Below are 18,242 nucleotides of genomic sequence, written 5' to 3' on the forward strand. Positions count from 1 at the left end.
CTTTTTTTATTGGTTGTTGCTTCCATTTTGCTCAATCCATGATATGTTTGTGCAGAAGGGTCGCTTGATGAAGTTGTGTGATGGTGACTATACTATTAAAAAAAAAGAAATAGGCAACCATGGCTCACTCTGAGCAGATTTCATGTGGTTCATGTTATTTAGATGTCACATTGATGGCGGGTTTCCAGTGTATTGCATTATTATTATTATTATTATTATTATTATTATTATTATTGTTATTATTATTATTATTCCATTGCCAGATTCTTCATATTAGACTTTTCCTTTACTAAAGAACACTATCCACACATATGTGCCTAATTACACCACACGACATGAAGCATTTTTTGTAATACTTTGGAATAATTGCCCCAGCTGCAACTTTGTAATGAGGGTTTTGTCCATTTTTTATGAGATGAATGAGACTTGTTACAAATGCAGCCGCACGATTATGCTTGGGGTCCATTTTCTATTCTGTGCAGACATTTGCTTGGGTTTTTTTAGCTCTATATTAGCTCGAGACACCACAGTTGTGTGTGCAGAATACGAGTTGTGTGACGTCGTTGCCGACTGGTTCAAAGATCTATGCCTGCTTCAGCACATTAATGTTTAATATTTTTCCCAGGCTGGATTGAAGGGTTGCTTAAAATCGAGAGAGAGAGAGAGAGAGAGAGAGAAATAAAAGCCTTCGATAGAAATAAAGAGACCAGGCCTGCCTGTCACGGCAGATGAGAAAGAGAAAAATCTCCTCCAAAACCACATACTAATGTTATTTTGTTGGAGGGCTCCGGATGTTTCAGTTATGCGTGATCAATCTGGGAAATGTACACTGCTGCGTGGAAGTCGGTCGATAGGAACACTAAATGTGATGTATTGTACAAAGACGGTGAGAAATTCGTGTTCAGACTCATATCATTGAGCAAGACTATGGGAGAGAAACCTGCTTGTTTTCCACGACGGTCCCTCGCATAGTCCCTCGCACACATCTGCACTCCAGTTATCAAGGTTTTGGCTTTAAATGATGCGTGCTTTTTCTCCTGCAGGCCTGAAGTCGGTGCTCAGTATTAATGGATTTGTCTGGGGTGGCTTTAGGAGATGAACTTTTGAAAGGAGCATGGTCTTATGTTTGCTTCTCAGCTGCATTCTACTGAATGATGGGTTTCTTTAAGGGGGAAAAAAAAGAATAATGTGTGTTTTTTGCTCACGCACTGATTATGAATCCAGACTGTTTTTTGTGAGAACATGCCAGCCACCGTTGACCATTGCGGTTTTTCATGCATCTCACCGACTGGCTTAAAGCTCCCTCACAGACTATTTGTGGTGCAGAGTTCAAGAGCAAGAGGCGCAAAGTTTGGCTTTTAGCTCTCTTCCCGAGCCTTGGCACAGATGTGGTCAGTGGTGCTGACTGATTTCGTAGCACGTGCTGGATTTTTACGACATCTTTGTCATTTTGTCTCGAATGCGCTGCTACTGAATGGTGAATCATGTCGGCTTATTTCTGTCGCAGGACCATTAGATAAATAGAATTTTATGAAATCCAAAAAGCTTGGATCATGCAGGTTATTTTGGTCCCATGTGAACGGCTATTGGAAAGAGGCTGAATTGAAACTGGGCTAAGACCACGTAGAGCCCAGACGCTTTTTTTTGATTGATTACCCCAAAGGACCCGAGACAATAGCTCTTTGACTGCTCTTGGTCTTCAATGTTTCTCAAGTTGAGGGTTTTTGAATTGAAAATAGTCGCCGAGTCGCTATCAGGAACGAGAGCAGAAACACACAGGAGCTTTTGTATGCACACAAAAAATAAATAAATAAAAATTTTAAAAAAGCATTTCAATTTCCTATATTTAGAATTATTCATCCAAATCATCCTACACACGGTGTCTGATTTCATCATCATCTTATTGCTTAAATAATATCAGCTCGTGCTTACTTGTATGATAGGGACTATATGGATGTATGAAGAGTAAATATGATAGGGAATGCAAGTGTATCGTTGTTTTATTGTTATGTATCTGTGCATAATATCTCGAATACACTACTGACCAAAACACTGAGCACAAACCTGCATCCTAAACCTAATCGTATTCTTTAAGCTTTGTTAGACTCTATGCTGTATAAAACAACAGCTATGAACTGTATTCGTCTTATGTGTAACTATCTAACAATATAAGATTTAATCCAGAAAGCCAGTGGATCACACAGCCTACATTTATCAGAAGAATCAGATTCATTTGATTGTTAACATTTTAGATGTTTGTGTTAAACCTTAATTGCTTGAATTGTTATCATGATTATTATTATTATTTTGTCTGCCATGGATTTTACCTCATGAATGTGTCCACTGAAAGAACAGGGTACACAGTTGTTCCCATAGAAAACAAATGGTCCCTCTGGGATAAGTGCGTCATTAATATTAGCTCAGTCGCGCTTGGCTGAGAGGATGTTTATCTGATACTTTCTGCTTGTTTGGTTATAGTTTGCGGGTTATGATGTGTCTAGCTTTTAGGTAAAATGTGGAAAACGTATGCTGTGAAAAGGCTCTTAAAAGTTTGACATGAAACCTTTGCAAGCTACTGTTACTCAAAAAACCTTAAACTACTTAATTCAGCCACTTTAAAGTTAACAACGTTATGTAACTGAAGACACAGGGCCTAAGATCTATCTATCTATCTATCTATCTATAGCAATATGTATAGATTAAATACAGTTAGGAGGAAAACGTTCATACGATATCATACATATGTCTTTATGTATTTTGTGAACTTATCATCATTATAAATACAGCAGAGATTACACATGCATTGGACCTGAGATGACACTGCATTGCACTCAAAGGTTCCTCAATGGGTTCTTTGTAATAGTTAAGGGTTCTTAGCTTCTTTAAAAGGTTATAGTTTGGAAACTGTTCTGGTTTTGGAACAATTGATTGTCGGGTTCTGCAGAGAACTTTTGATGGTTCTCCCAAAGAAACATTCAGGGTTCTAGATTTGACCTTTTCCCCCCCTAAGAGTCTACTATTAATATTTCTGCCTAAATCCATGTCCAAAGAACTCCCCAGTAAGCTGTAAGTCATGGATCACATCCAACACAACAGGATATAAAATGTCCCCAGTTGTGAATGTAACATAAGGCTGTGTGTGTGTGTGTGTGTGTGTGTGTGTGTGTGTGTGTGTGGTCGGGCCTGCATGGTGTGAGGGAAGCAGGCGAGAAAGCACAGATCGCTGTGTAAGCGATCCCTTTGTGTTGATTTAGGAAGACGTTTGCTGTATATAACGTTCAAGGCTGATAATATCATTGCCTGGTCAGATAAATAAAGCAGTGTCCAAAGCATCGGGTCAGCTATCGATCCCTTCTGCCAGCTGAGAGAAAGGGAAAGAGACGACACGGACGAGGAGAGGAGGAGGTGGAGAAGGAGGAGGAGGAGGAGGAAGAGCAGAAGGAGGGGGGCTTCTCTTATTAGCATTCCATAGCCATGGACCACCACTGACAACTGAAAGAGATATCTAACTCAACACCATGCATTTTCTTTTCGAGTGTTAGCCATCATTTCAGCCAACACATGCAGGCAGCTTCTTAATGCGACTCACTCCTCACATGTTAACAGATCAGCACTGTATTCAGCCAATATCGATGACTTGTGTCAGATAATGTTAATACATATCGACATGTTATTATTGTAAATACACTGTTTATAGCTGCTAGCCTGTAGAATTTGGGTCAAAAACCAAAGTGTCAATTAAAATAGGGAGAGATTCAGTTTTTGCAAAATGAAAGGGGGAAAAAAAAAAAAAACAAAAGTTAAACTTATGAGTAGCCAGTTTTAATCACATCACCATTTTTATTTTTAATATGAGCCCAGCTGAAAGTAGCTACACACACTTGTAAAAATAAATAAATAAATAAAAAATAAATAATACTAATAATAATAATAATAATAAATATGCCCATTATTTAGTATTTAAATTAATAGCCACTGCATGGAGTCAGTAAATAAATGTAACAATTTGGAGAAGTTTTTCTTGGTACTTGTGACAATTTGTATTTTGGGAATATACAACTAAAATCTTGTCCAGCACTGACAGCTGTTTATCACTTAGTGAGTTCTTTCCAAGTTTTTTTTCTCCTCCCACCCTCAGACCCGTCTCTGTCTTGCTTTGTTGGTTTAAATTATGCACGTCTCTCCGGAATGCCAGTCACGAGTCCAAACTTTGCGTCCAACCTCCCACATGAAATGATCCCCCCTTAAAGGGGGCTCAATATGTCTCAATCTGCACTTCACTTCAGTCAAACCATTTGGGTATATAAGGACAGGCTCCAGAAAAGCATTAATTAGAGAACGACGCCTCGGATGTGGACAACACTCTTCCCAACGAGCACGACCAAAAAGTGGACAAGAAGGACACACGAAAAGCCTTACACGGAGCTCCTTTGGAGAAAGTAAGAAATTTGTTTTCATTTGTCCCCCTTAAACGTGCGCGTGTGTGACCAGGGACTTGTTTTGTGCGCGCGCTTGTAGTGAGTGTGCGCGCTCCCGGGTTTGGGTAGAATAGAGAAGCAGAGGAGAGAGAGAGAGAGAGAGAGAGAGAGAAAGGGGGAGGGAGCCAGAGTAAAAAAAAAAAAACGCAAAGAGAGCAGAGGATGTGTCCGTGTGTGTATGACTAGAGCTGTCATTAACAACAAATTAATCAGCACGTAACATTTAAAGTGGAGAGGGACAGTTTTCCGTGTTTGTCTCCGCGCTTATGGAGAAATAAATTACGGTCAGAAAGGGGGGAGCTGTGGGGTGCTCGGAAAGCAAAGTTTGCTCTGAAAGCGTGCAACAAGAGGAAACAGAGTCGAGGCAGTGCGGGACTTGTTATTAGGATTGAAGAATTCTGTAACTCGGCATCAGTTAGAAATTAAAGTGTGAATGATGATATGGTTCATCTTAACAGGATCCTACAACTCTTCTACTCTCTAGTATTCCTAGCGTGGGAGACATACCTGTTGCTAAGCTCCACACAAATAACAGGCTGCTATTCTCCATTCTTTACTCCCTGATAAACACAGTGACGTCAGAGCATCGTGAAATCTTCCAAACAAAGCGCATGTAATTACTGTGTTAATTCATTCAAGCAAATATGTTTCCATGGATCATTAAGAGCACACTTTCCCATCCGCCCATCACACACGGGCAGAAACTAATCCTGCTCTTACATACCTGCTAACGCCCCGGATTTTCAGCTATATTTACTGGCTATTTTTGTAATACACACCAGATGGTTTGTGCCTGTGCAACCGCAGCCAGCAAGTTTCTCAATTTACTCAGCAGCACTTTGTTGCAATTATACTTCATGCTGGGACCAAATGTAACAGTGACCCATTTTTCCATACATTACATTTTCACTGGCCATCATATAGCCAGTCCAGCAGCATGCTCAATCGTGCTATCAATAAGTTATACAGACCATATGAATTAGCTGTGAAGTTGGAATAAATAAATAAATAAATAAATAAATAAATAAATAAATAAATAAATAATATATTATATTATATTATATTATATTATATTATATTATATTATATTATATTATATTATATTATATTATGAACACATATAATTTATAAAGATAAAATTTCTATATATCTATATTATATTTTGATATCTAATAGTTTAGCTGAGATTTCATATAGGCCCAAACGTAGGCTATATTTATTTATTTATTTATTTATTTCACGTATTTTACGTAGGTGTAGTTATTAACATCCAGTAAGGCACACACGTAACCGTGTGCTTGTCAGGCTTAGTGAATTATGTTGTTGTTAATATCTCTCTCATTTGGTTTTTATTTGACTAATTTCTCAGCACGGCTTCTATTTTCTTTGATAATAAATGACCGAAGCGTTTTTGTCGAGGGAGATTTTTCATCCCCGCCATATTGAGCGGCTCTTGACAGAGGTATTATGTCCCTTGCTCTGGTGCTGGTCTCTGATCCCGCGCCTTTCGGCCCTTTATCCCGCCTGTCTTGCCTATAGTCGTCGCAATTTGTGCGTTTGATAAATACGCACACGCACACGCGCGCGCCCGCGTTCCTCTACTGAACACGTGCGCGGCGGCCACACGTTAACTGCTCCCGTACTGAGATCCAGCGCTGGGAAACTCCCCAATGCCAAAGCCTGGCTGGCCTACACCCTACACGTTACAAGCACTCCGTCCTTAATGTAGACGATGTCACTGCAGTATACTGATATTTTTCCATTTTAGGGCTCTGGTAAATATAATTCCGTCATATGCTTTACCTAAATTATTCAAAGCAAAGGTGAATACATACAATGTTTATCTAAGTGCAGCTGAAAACATGCAGTAGTAATTAATTGGACTCTGTCACACTGCTTTCTGCTATGCATCGGAATCATTTTAACGGTAAAAATGGCCTTCCAAAGCCTCAGCTCTCAAATCTGCCATGTGTGTAACCACAAAACCAGCTTGCTGGAGGATATGCATGTGTGCTCCAAACGATGGGGGTCGGCAGGAGCTGAGGAGAGAGAGAGAGAGAGAGAGAGAGAATGAAGGCTGGGGGTTTAAGGGAGGGGTTTCGGGGAATGGCCTTTCTTTCAGAATGACCTGGCCCCTCTCTTCAAAGGCAAGGCAGAAACTAACGGTCTTAATCTGAGCGAGAAAATTGTCTTCCTTCTATTAGAACCGGGCGCATGTGTGCTCTTTCTCTCCCGCACGTCCAGCTTCTGTTTCACTCGTCATTAAAATGCAGGAGGCTCCCACACGGTCACCACACTCACCAAATATTTCATCTGCACTACACATATCTTTGGGTGGTATTGTGGCTGAAACTCGGTCATACACACACACACACACACACACACACACACACCTGCTCATGTGGCCATTATTCTAAACAGAATAGAGAAGGGACTAAAACTGGACAGAGTGGACGGAGAGCCAGAGGTGGACTGGTCTGAAAATGTTTGTTTTTTTGTGGCAAAGCCGAGAAAGAAAGAAAAATAAAGAATGGAGCACGAAGTTCGCTATAATTGAGCTACAGCCCGACACATGACACATCTTCTCTCTTCTGAGCACTGTGTGGTAGAGCGAAAGCTCCAGCTGTAGCCTTCATCACATCACGCCTCATCTCAGTTGTACTGTACTGTATACAGTGAGAAACAGGTACACTCACTCTAAACGTGCACTGGACGCATCCACGCGTGGACTTTCTACACAAGATTACAGCAGTCTGAAGGAGCAGTAAATGAAGGAACACCGCCCTTACACAGCAAACGCACCTCACTGTGAGCACCATTTGGATAAATAGATAGCTGCAGTATGATATTCAGCATCTCCGAATACACGCTATCGAAAAAAGGCAGTTGGCATTGTCAGCTCATCTCTGCACTGTTGCATGTGACCTGTCAAAGGGCTCACTGGCCGAGCTCTGACCAATCCGCATATGGAGCTCTCAATCATCTACAGCTATATATAGGACAAAAGCGCACAAAGCCACGGAGGACCGTTTCAGTCCTTCTACGCTGGAATTAGTGCTACTTTTATTTTTTGCAATCAAATAATTAATAGTTAAAACCGTCACATAGCCGATAATGTCTCATAAAAGCTTATATGAGATATTCAGGATAATAATTTAGAGTACTATTATTAATTTTAATATTTAGGCTTTCACGTGACCCAAGCTCTAATATAAAATTGAGTATAAGGTGTATAATATCCAAGCCTTTTTTTTTCTTTTTTTTAAAATAGTGCTATTTTATATATTTTATTGATCAGCCAAAGTATGCAAGTATGCTCTAGGATTTCTTAAGTAGGTCACTGTTTCCAAACCTTCTTTAGACTCCGTATACTGCCGTTAAATCAATAATAAATAACAATAAATAATAATTAAAAAAAACTAAAAGAGTTAGAAAGTTATATCTATTTAAAAAAAAACAGCAACAACAACAAAACAACAATAGTCTGTAATAAATGCATATGATGTGAAGCTATTAGCGGTAAACTATAAAACAAACTCAGGAATTCATTTAGTTTTACAGGTTTATTATAACACATTCAGCAAAAACCTGCCGTACAGCAAGTCTCCTCTTTTCTCCTCTTTTCTCCTCTTTTCTCCTCTTTTCTGACATCTATAATAAATTGAGGGAACTGAGATGAGACATTTCTGTAATATCTACTGCGTGAGAATTATTTTCATCCACACACAAGCATCCAATCACCTCGACGATTTCCAGCAACATTAATGTTATTTACTATTCATAAAAATATAGTAAATGCGTCAACATGTCATTTGCTTGACGTATTATTATTATTATTATTATTATTATTATTATTATCCCTCTTTGAAACCTACATAATTCTGATATTCTACATGAAACAGTGGACTAGACTACTATGGAATTATGGAAGTATTTATTTGTTTATTTATAACTATTTTCTTCTTCCTCTTCTTCTTCTTCTTCTTATTATTATTAATAACATAATCATTATCATCATCAACAACAACAACAACAACAACAAAAACATAATAATAATAATAATAATAATAATAATAATAATAATAATAATAATAAACTTTGTGTACACTACACTGAGGTTTTTTGTATACACTAGACTGAGGGATGGCAGTTACGGTTGTTGCTTGGTGTTATATCCGCACATGCGCATTATCATCCTTTTACAGCTATAAGTATGAAATATTACTGCATATGGATTGTACTGTACATTTGTTTAAATCTAAGTTTCTTTTCTTCTTCCTCTTCTTCTTCTGTATCTATCAGTCCTGTTGTAGGTGTTTTATTTTGTATGAAGTGATTAATGCATGAGCTCAGTCAGAAGATTGTTTGATATATATATATATTGAGCATATATTGGTCAGTAAAGGTACAGTAAGGTTTTGCGGGGTTTGGGGAATTCTGGGAGTTTGCGGTAGCTGCGGGAGCGCGCGCGGGCTCGGGCTCAGTGGTGGGGGCTGCGCGAGCTGTTTGTTTCCGCCTTTGTTTGCTAGATGGCGCTCTGTGTTCTGGGACCCTCTGACAGAGGAATAAACAGCTCGTGCTTCATTTACTGTCCCTCCGCCTTCACACAGCGCACCCTCTCCGGTTCTCATTATGCTTCCTGCTTGTTGAAATTAAATGCTGCTTAAATGCATTTTGCTTCAGCAGTACCAACCATGCATTAAATGATAGATCTAAATATTGTCATTAAATATATTTCATATTTAATAATGCATTTCTGTTTAATTACAAATAAAAACAATATGATATGCATTGCATTGAAAACAACATATTATTGTGGGTCTGTTACTTAAGAGAATTAATGATTTATTTTAATTTAGGTTAACGAATTAAGTTTATTATTTATGTGCACTGATATCTTAGATTCATTTTGCAAAAGTTTATGATCAGAAATGAAGCTAAGTTCTGCTGAGTGTATTAAAGCAGTCTGTAGATGGTTTAATAGTTTTAGGAACAGGCTGCTTTCTGTTTCAAACCCTGAGCTACACTGTTTCAGCACAGAGTCGGGTAATATATTGCATTTAAAAAAAAAGTTTTCCAAGTAAATGTTTATGCAGCTATATTATCTATATTATAGACAGATTTCCTTCTGAACGAATGATGAGCGCTCAATATTTCTATCTTTATATATATCTATTTATTTATTTATTTATTTTTAAATCGGCATCGAATAGTTTCTCAGGGAAAAGACCTAAAACGGATTTGCTTGCAATAATGCCTGCTTTGTTTGAGAGTGTATATATCATTACATGTTATAAAGCAGTGCGGAAATAAGGAGGCATATTCACACGTTGTAAAAATGCATTGTGTGCTTTGAGCGCACTGAAGATATATTGCTGCACTTACACTTTCTCTAAATAGAGGCTCGGCCACATTTTGACGTTGATGAATGTGCTAAGACGTGGTGAACATTTAAAGATGTCTTTTAAATGTTCGAGCAGACAGCGGAGAGAAGCATCAGCTGCTCCACTCCAATCACATTTCCACAGCTCTTACAGAAACACAGCAAACAGAAGCTCCCCGTCCACTCCAAGTGTAATATTCAACTAGCTGTACAAAACTGGGGCAAAATTAACATCATGCAGACTAATGTATTTATAAACAATGTTTCCTAAAATGGAGAATTATACTATATAATATAATTAACCATACATGTTCATTAAAGCATGATTTAATTTTTTTTTTCTTTCTTGTTTTTAAATTTATCATAAAAGTTCATTATATTTTATTCTGACTTGGTGATTTTAAACTAATAATTATAACTCAGGACGTTAAGTGAGTCAACTGCATATTTTTTGTTCATTTTCCACTTAAATAAATAAATCCATAGCTGTCAATTTGAGCAAAATATAATTTTATCTCTGTAGATGCAAAACTGACTTAATGAAATGCCAGAAAGAATAAATGCTGTGAATGACGTGTAAAAAGTGGTGTTTTGTCAGAGTTTGGTCTTTTTCCCCCCCTGTTTAGTTCTCGTCAACTCTATAATGGAATGTGTGTGTGTGTGTGTGTGTGTGTGTGTGTGTGTGTGTGTGTGCGCTCGCGCGTGCGTGCGTGCGTGTTTGTGCGTCCGTGCGTGTGTGTGAGTGTGTGTGTGTTTTCTCACTCCAGGTGATCCTATAAATGATTTCTCCACCTGCACCAGTGTATCCCAACTTAAGTCTTTCATTCCTACAGTGAACAAGCAAAGGAAAAAAAAACAAAGAAAAAATAAAATGCATTTATTAAAGATTATAACAGTAATATGCTCTAACCAGACAATTATTTGATTCTGTAACGACTGCGATTTTCATTATTGAAACTTATTTCTTGAATTAGTTTTTGGGAAGCGCAGTTTCTGGACTGTGCTTATAGCTTGTTGATTTTCCAAAAAAAAAAAAAAAAAAAAAAGAAAGAAAGAAAGAAAAAAAAAAATCCCAATAAATAAATAAATAAATTAATTAATTAATTAATAAAAACATCAGCCGAGGTTTGTTTCGGTTAGTTTGGTTTTGTTTGGTCGTTTTATTAGTCACTTAGGTAACAGTTTTTTTAGGAAATGTATATAACCAAGCCGACTGAAAGAAGCATCGCTTCCATTACAGTACTCTTTATTTCCTTAATCAAGTGTTAATAGAAACTACAGAAGTAATGATCCCGATATTAATGAATTTGTAAATTAGATTTTGAATCATTGAACTGCGTCCTTCTGTTTAATTGAGTTAATTGAACTTTCGGCCTTACAAAATACAAATAGGACATTTCCTACTGCAGGGCTTAAGGAATGTCCTCTAGCGTGAACATGAGAGAGAGACCTGGGAGTAGAAAGCCTGAATCACTGCCTGAGTCTCACCCTGAGTCTCACCCTGAGTCTCACCCTGAGTCTCACCCTGAGTCTCAGCCTCAATCTCAGCCTGAATCACTGCCTGAGTCTCACCCTGAGTCTCACCCTGAGTCTCACCCTGAGTCTCACCCTGAGTCTCAGCCTCAATCTCAACCTGAATCACTGCCTGAGTCTCACCCTGAGTCTCACCCTGAGTCTCACCCTGAGTCTCAGCCTCAATCTCAGCCTGAATCACTGCCTGAGTCTCACCCTGAGTCTCAGCCTCAATCTCAGCCTGAATCACTGCCTGAGTCTCACCCTGAGTCTCAGCCTCAATCTCAGCCTCAATCTCTGCCTGAGTCTCACCCTGAGTCTCAGCCTCAATCTCAACCTGAATCACTGCCTGAGTCTCACCCTGAGTCTCACCCTGAGTCTCACCCTGAGTCTCAGCCTCAATCTCAGCCTTTTACACGCAGGCCTGTGAAGTTGCTTGCTGTCAGGATAGTTAGCGATGTTCTTATATGGACGCTGGCTGCACAAACTCATCTCTTGGGGTTTTAATTAACAAGCTGTCTCGAAGCTGTAGAGAGCCATCAAACAGTTTTCCCTCACCACCAAATCCTCCTTTTCTCCTCCGCAGCCCTGCAGCCTTTAAAGCGCTGATATGGCTCCCAAGGCAACTTTGCGCACACGGTTACTCCAGATTAAATGTAAACGTAATTCGTGTGTGTGTGTGTGTGAGAGAGAGAGAGAGGCAGAGAGAGAGAGGCAGAGAGAGACAGAGAGAAAGAGAGAGAGAGTAGGATAACCACTGTTTTGTCATTTACACAAATCCATTGCTATTTCACTCACTCACTCTCTCACTCTGTCATTTACTCTCTCACCTCCTCACTCCCTCTCTCTCTCTCTCTCTCTCTCTCTCTCTCACTCACTCTCACTCACTCACTCCTTCACGCGCTCGGGCCTGTGTGGGTCTCAGTCGGATGTAACGTGATCGCGAGGCAGGGGCGAGTTCAGGGTCACTCACACACACACACACACACACACACACACACCGCTGTCCATGGTCCTGCGCTCAGGTGCCCGGATGCTCTTGTCAAATTAGACAGGACAAGTTTCAAATCGCCGCCATCGCCAGTATCTGGAGACTGCCAACAGTTTACAACCTTTAACAAGGTAGCCTGACAGTGCGCTGCTCCAAGCACACACACACACACACACACACACACACACACCTGTCACGCTGTGTAAGCGCCCACGCGCCTAAGAGGAGGAAAAGGCAGTGTGAGATGGCTCAGGTGATGGGGACTGACTGCAGCAGTATCGCTCTTCAACTCGCTGCACTGCTGCTACACACCGCAGTATTTCCTTCCCTAAGTGACGTCACCTTAAGGATCTAATTATACTGACTACATACAGTGTGTTTAATCCATCTGTTGTGTTCTGACCCATTTTTACCTTTTACTAAATGTCTTCTCTAACGAACATGAAAACATGGTTAGGAATCATATTTATACTCCCAAGATGATGGTCTGGGTTTTTCCCCTGGAGTAGCAAGGTGAAATAAATATTTACATGTGAAAAAAGGTAAAGTTACTGCATGCTCTCTATCTCATATTTCTACTCCCAAACACCATTAGATGTTTTTATGTTACAACTGTATTTCTGTACATTTTAAAGCGATGACATGGATCAGTGGGACAAAATATAGCTAGATAATGAACAAAACATGAGGTTAAAGAGTTACAAAAAGCAAGTCTTATTAAAAGAATTAATAAACACATGGATCACGTGGAAAAAAGAGGAGAAAACAATATAGTAAATAAATTACACCATCATTATACATACTGCTAACATGAATATCTGCAGGTTAGACTAATTAAATGGAAAGTCCTGCATGAAAATAACATGTGAGTTGTTTTCTTTCCTTTGGTCAAACTCCTTCTGTTCATTTACAATTCTTTCTGTTCAATGAGTTTGTTTCAAAAAGGACACCACACAAAAGAAGATTAGAAGTACAGCTCATAGACTACTGTGGCCATTAGTGTGGATTTAAATGGACAGTTTTATTTATTTATTTATTTATTTATTTATTTGGACTAATTTAAAGTTTAGATCTGTTCGGGTTTAAAAATATCTATCACTACAGAAATAGTTGGTTGCTAAGGAAATTGTTTTTCTTACATATGAGCAAAATTAGATTGTAAATATTATGCAATGAGAAAGTTTAAATTTATTAGTGAAAATAATTTAAACACTGTTTTAATTATTACAAAAGAACGTTTTCAAACTAGTTTAATTCAGTTGCAGGTAAATTACAATCAAACTACAGTAAAATATCCTATCAGAAGTTTTATTTCGATTATTTGAAATCGAATTTGTGTATAAATTCATGTTAATGCTGTCTGTAAAAACTACAGAGCCAGCATGTTAGATGATTTAGTTTTGACTATGGCTTAAAGCTTTGAGCAGCAGACATGAGCCTGTATAACTGTATAATTGTAGGAACAGTTACATATTTTGTTCCGTTTCTATTCTATTCTCCAAAATAAGGAGTTTGTGCTAAATATTTAGAAATGACTCCAGAGCCTATGCGATGCTATTTCAGTCGCGCGATGGAAACACTGGCGCTTGATTCACTGAATGACAGGTTTGTTTAGAGGAAATCACTGAGACCCCGCAACGCCTTCACGCAGGTGGGAAGCGGCTCTTAACGCACGTCTCTCCCGCCAAAAGTCACGCGCTGCGTCTGCTGCCGCTTTTCATCTTCGCGCTGAGTCAGAAGAAGAAGAAGAAGAAGAAGAAGAAGAAGAAGAAGAGGGAGGAGGAGACAGAGACATGGAGACTGTAAGCAGGGGCATGGAGACGGTTGTTAGGGAGAAGTGAAACACACAGGCTTCCTCTTCAGAGCGCCTTTTTAAAGAGCGGATGAGGGTGAAAGAGTCTGTAGAAGCTAGAAGAAGATGAATCTGATCACAATAAAGTAAATGAAGGAGGACAAGCAGTGATCTTCTGACAACATGATGATGGATCGTATACATCCATCATCATCATCATCATCATCATCCTCGTCGTCATCATCATCATCATCATCATCATCCTCCTCATCCTCATCCTCAGTCTTGCTCGGTGGTCACTTCATGGCATTATTAAAGCAGCTCTTCTGGCCTGCACCTCCGCGGCCTCGCTAATTTGGGTCCATTGGATGATAACAACTTAATTTGGAGCTTCGTCTTTTGGGGCGTCTCTTAATGAGCATGCGCGGGCGAGACAATAACGCGTCTGCTGCTCAGGTGGGAGCTGCACCAATGTGGTTAGGCTCCGATGAGCCCGTTAGGCTTGATGAGACTCATCTATAATGTGTGAGTGAGAAGCAGGTTGATCCCCCTCACTCACAGTCAATAAATCGTCACAGAAACACAGAAACACACACACACACACACACACACACACACAGTGATCGACTAGACTAGGACTTATTATGGCCTATCACGTCATCTGTTATTCTAGCGCAACATCACAGGGCGAACAGAGAAAGCAGGGTCCTGTAAGGGTTTTAGAGCGCCCTAATCTGGTTTCATTTGAAAGGGCCTCTTGTTGTTTGGAAAGGATCAGGTTTTTATCGTGTCCTCAGCCTGGGTCGCCCGCTTGGCACCCAACGTGGCAATTCCATCCTCACTGTAAAATGACAGCTTGTAATGCTCCGGTTACTCTGCGACCTCGAGTCCTTTTAGAGCTGAGACTCCTTGTGCTCGACCTTTAAGGTATATATGGCGAACAAAAGCGCAAATGCACTTTTACAGGCGCCAGCAAAAAATGTAGCAGAGAGCAGGCCTGTGGTCGTTGTGCAGTGGTCTATCTAATGCCTAGATACAGGAGTGTACCTACTGTAACTGTTCTCCATAGGCCTAGAAAGAAATGGCCTTCTGTATATGTGCCTATTATTATTATTATTATTATTATTATTATTATTAAATTTAAAACACCCAATTCACGCTATTATTATTATTATTATTACTATTATTATTATTATTATTATTATTATTGTTAAACTGAACATTTCGAAGCCCAAAATACCACTACCACCAATAACAACAATAAAAATGTTTCTGTATTTTATAAATAAAAATAATTTTAGTTGAAAACTTTCATTAAGTGCATAATTGGACCTTAGGCTAATTAAAGTTCACTAGATGCACTTTGCTATGTAAAAGTTAGCTAAAAGACATGCTAGTTAAGCTAGTAAGGTTCAAAACTTTTAAAAAAAAAAAAGAAAAATGTTGACACTTTCTAGGAACAGTTTTCTTTAGAGTGCTGTTGTCGTTTTTTGTGTGTGAAAAATGTCTACCAGAGTGAGTCTGGAGCAAAAAAGAGAAGTTGTAGTAACTGGTAAATTAATAAGCTAACCTTGTGTTATAATGTTACAATATTTCCACTACAGTGTTTATAGATAGATATATATATGTGCCTGTATGTCCTGACTGTGCTCTATTTCCCCAAGCTGTTTTTCTGTTACATGAATGACGAGCTGAACACATCTCCCAGTGCCTCAGTGATCTGCGATTCATGCTAGCAGCCGAATTGCTGACATTAATCGCTGACCCGCACTATAATTCTGTGTGTTATGAAGACTCATATTGTTGAATATCTCAGTCCGTTCATCAACGTCAAACTAAACGGGTAAACTGGTTTGTTTTTCCGATGCATCCTCACAGGTATTTATTTATTCGTGAGAGATTCGCAGAGCAGGTAATGAAAAAACACAGAGCTGCTATAGGCTATTGCAGTCGAGTCTGGTCTATATTTCATCTGAGAACACCTCGAAGGCTATAATGTTAATAACGGTCTCACAGAACAATCTCTCCCCATCTCCTGCACTTTTCCCCCCATTGTAATCTCCCATCATATCTTCACATTACCTAGACGGGAAGAAGTTTTCTTTGCGCTCCAAATCTCTCCCCAAATGTATTTGATTTCAGTGCCAGGCTTTTACTATGGGCTCTTTACGAGCTGCACTATCAGGCAGGAGGTAATTGAAAGGGCGGCATGGTCCATAGTAGCGCAGCCTAAAAGCTACCATTAAAGCGACATAAAACGACTCTCTGTGCCAGCAGCTGCTGTCCAGTACTGGCATCACCCCCAACACACACACACACACACACACACACACACACACACAAACTAAGGTCGTTATGACACATTAAAGAAGAGCAGGCTTGTGATGACCATGTGCTATATGCAATTACTAATAACCATTCATCAAAAGGAGTGTGTGAGAGAGGTAAAGATAGATAGATAGATAGATAGATAGATAGATAGATAGAGTGTAGTACATGAGTTTTCTTAAGAACTACAGCGTTTCAGGCGGAAGTTCTTCATTAGCTGTTGTGAACAAAGTGCTTCTCTAGAATAAGAGTGTGTGAAGAGAGAGAGAGAGAGAGAGAGAGAGAGAGAGTTTTAGATTTTCTTTTATTTCAGACACAATAAAACATTGATTGTTGCAGTTTGTTGACCCGTGAAATGTAAGGGTTAGATTCCCTTCAGAAGTGAGCATATAATTATGCAAATAGAGATCGGAGAGATCTGCTGAAGTGCTCAGGAGGACACGGAGCGCAGGAGACACATTCCAACTTCTCCAAGAGCTCGGCAACTTTGGGAAAAAATAAAGTTCCTGGTCTAAAGAGCATGAGAATGGTGCAACTATCAGTCAGACTCTGTGAATATTTGAGTGCGTAATGACGCACACGTTCAGTCCGGACTCCTAAAGCAATCAGCTGCGTTTCTGTTCCTGTCTTTACAGCTTTACAGTTCTGTACAAATCGAGGCTTTTTTAGCTTCACTTAGGACCAGAAATTTCTCTCCTGACCAACATCGACCTAATGTGCATGGCTGATTAATTGAGAGACATTTTACTGATAGTAATTAACCTCCATTCATCATTACGCAGTGTCTAAAAGAGATTAATCCATCAGGATGAAAACACTGCAAGAAATTTTGGACCAAAAAAAACGGACGTTTGACTTTAAACCATAATAATTAATTCTCATTGCATGCATTCGAAAAAAAAAAAAAACAATAACAAAAAACAAAAACAAAACAAACGAAAAACAAAACAAAACAAAAAACTCGAAACTGAGAGCACTTTTTTTTCTTTTCTTTTTGTTTCAGTGCTGGAGAGTTTGCCAGGGACTTTGGCTGGATCCTATAGGCTACCATGTGTCTTTAGGCGCAAAAGCGGCCTGTATGTTATTGGAGGAAACCTGTTGATTTGAGGCTTCATCTGATACGCAGCAGTCTTTTGACTGACACTTCTTTTGCTTAACATTGGCCTCATTGTGGAGACGCGGCTCCTCTTTCGCGATCGAGTTGCGCAGCTGCGTTAACGCGAGATGAGCAGCTCGGCTAGCCGCTCACACTCAGCTTCTTTGGGAACTCGGCGAGCCACCGGAGCTTCGAGCTTTTATCGAGCTCTGCAGATCTTTATCCCCCTTCCCCCGAAGAGCTGAACTCTAACCCGGCTACTACCTGGGCTGAAAGCAAGCCTTCACGATAAGAAGAAAAGCTGCGCCGGTGCGTCTTTAGGGTTTCAGTCTATACGCTTAGACTGGGGGTTCTGTCCCAAACCACATACAGCCACTTTAATTAGCATCCCTTACCAGTGCGTCACCTATACTGAGTGTTTCAGATTGTAGGCCATGTCCCCAAAATGCTACTGTACTGTACTCTTCTCACACACACACTGTTCAGTAAGTGACCATGCGGGAAGTGTAAACTAGTCAAGGTTAAAGTTCTAAAAGCAGGCGGAAAACCTTCACTTGTTTTGATTCTGCAGGTTTTAAAAAGACTGAAAAAAAAAGCTCTACAGCTGGTGGATCAAACCACTGAACAATACTGGACAACAAATGCAAGCTTATATCACACTG

Source organism: Pangasianodon hypophthalmus, chromosome 24 (assembly GCF_027358585.1).
Source record: "Pangasianodon hypophthalmus isolate fPanHyp1 chromosome 24, fPanHyp1.pri, whole genome shotgun sequence".
Classification (NCBI taxonomy): Eukaryota; Metazoa; Chordata; class Actinopteri; order Siluriformes; family Pangasiidae; genus Pangasianodon; species Pangasianodon hypophthalmus.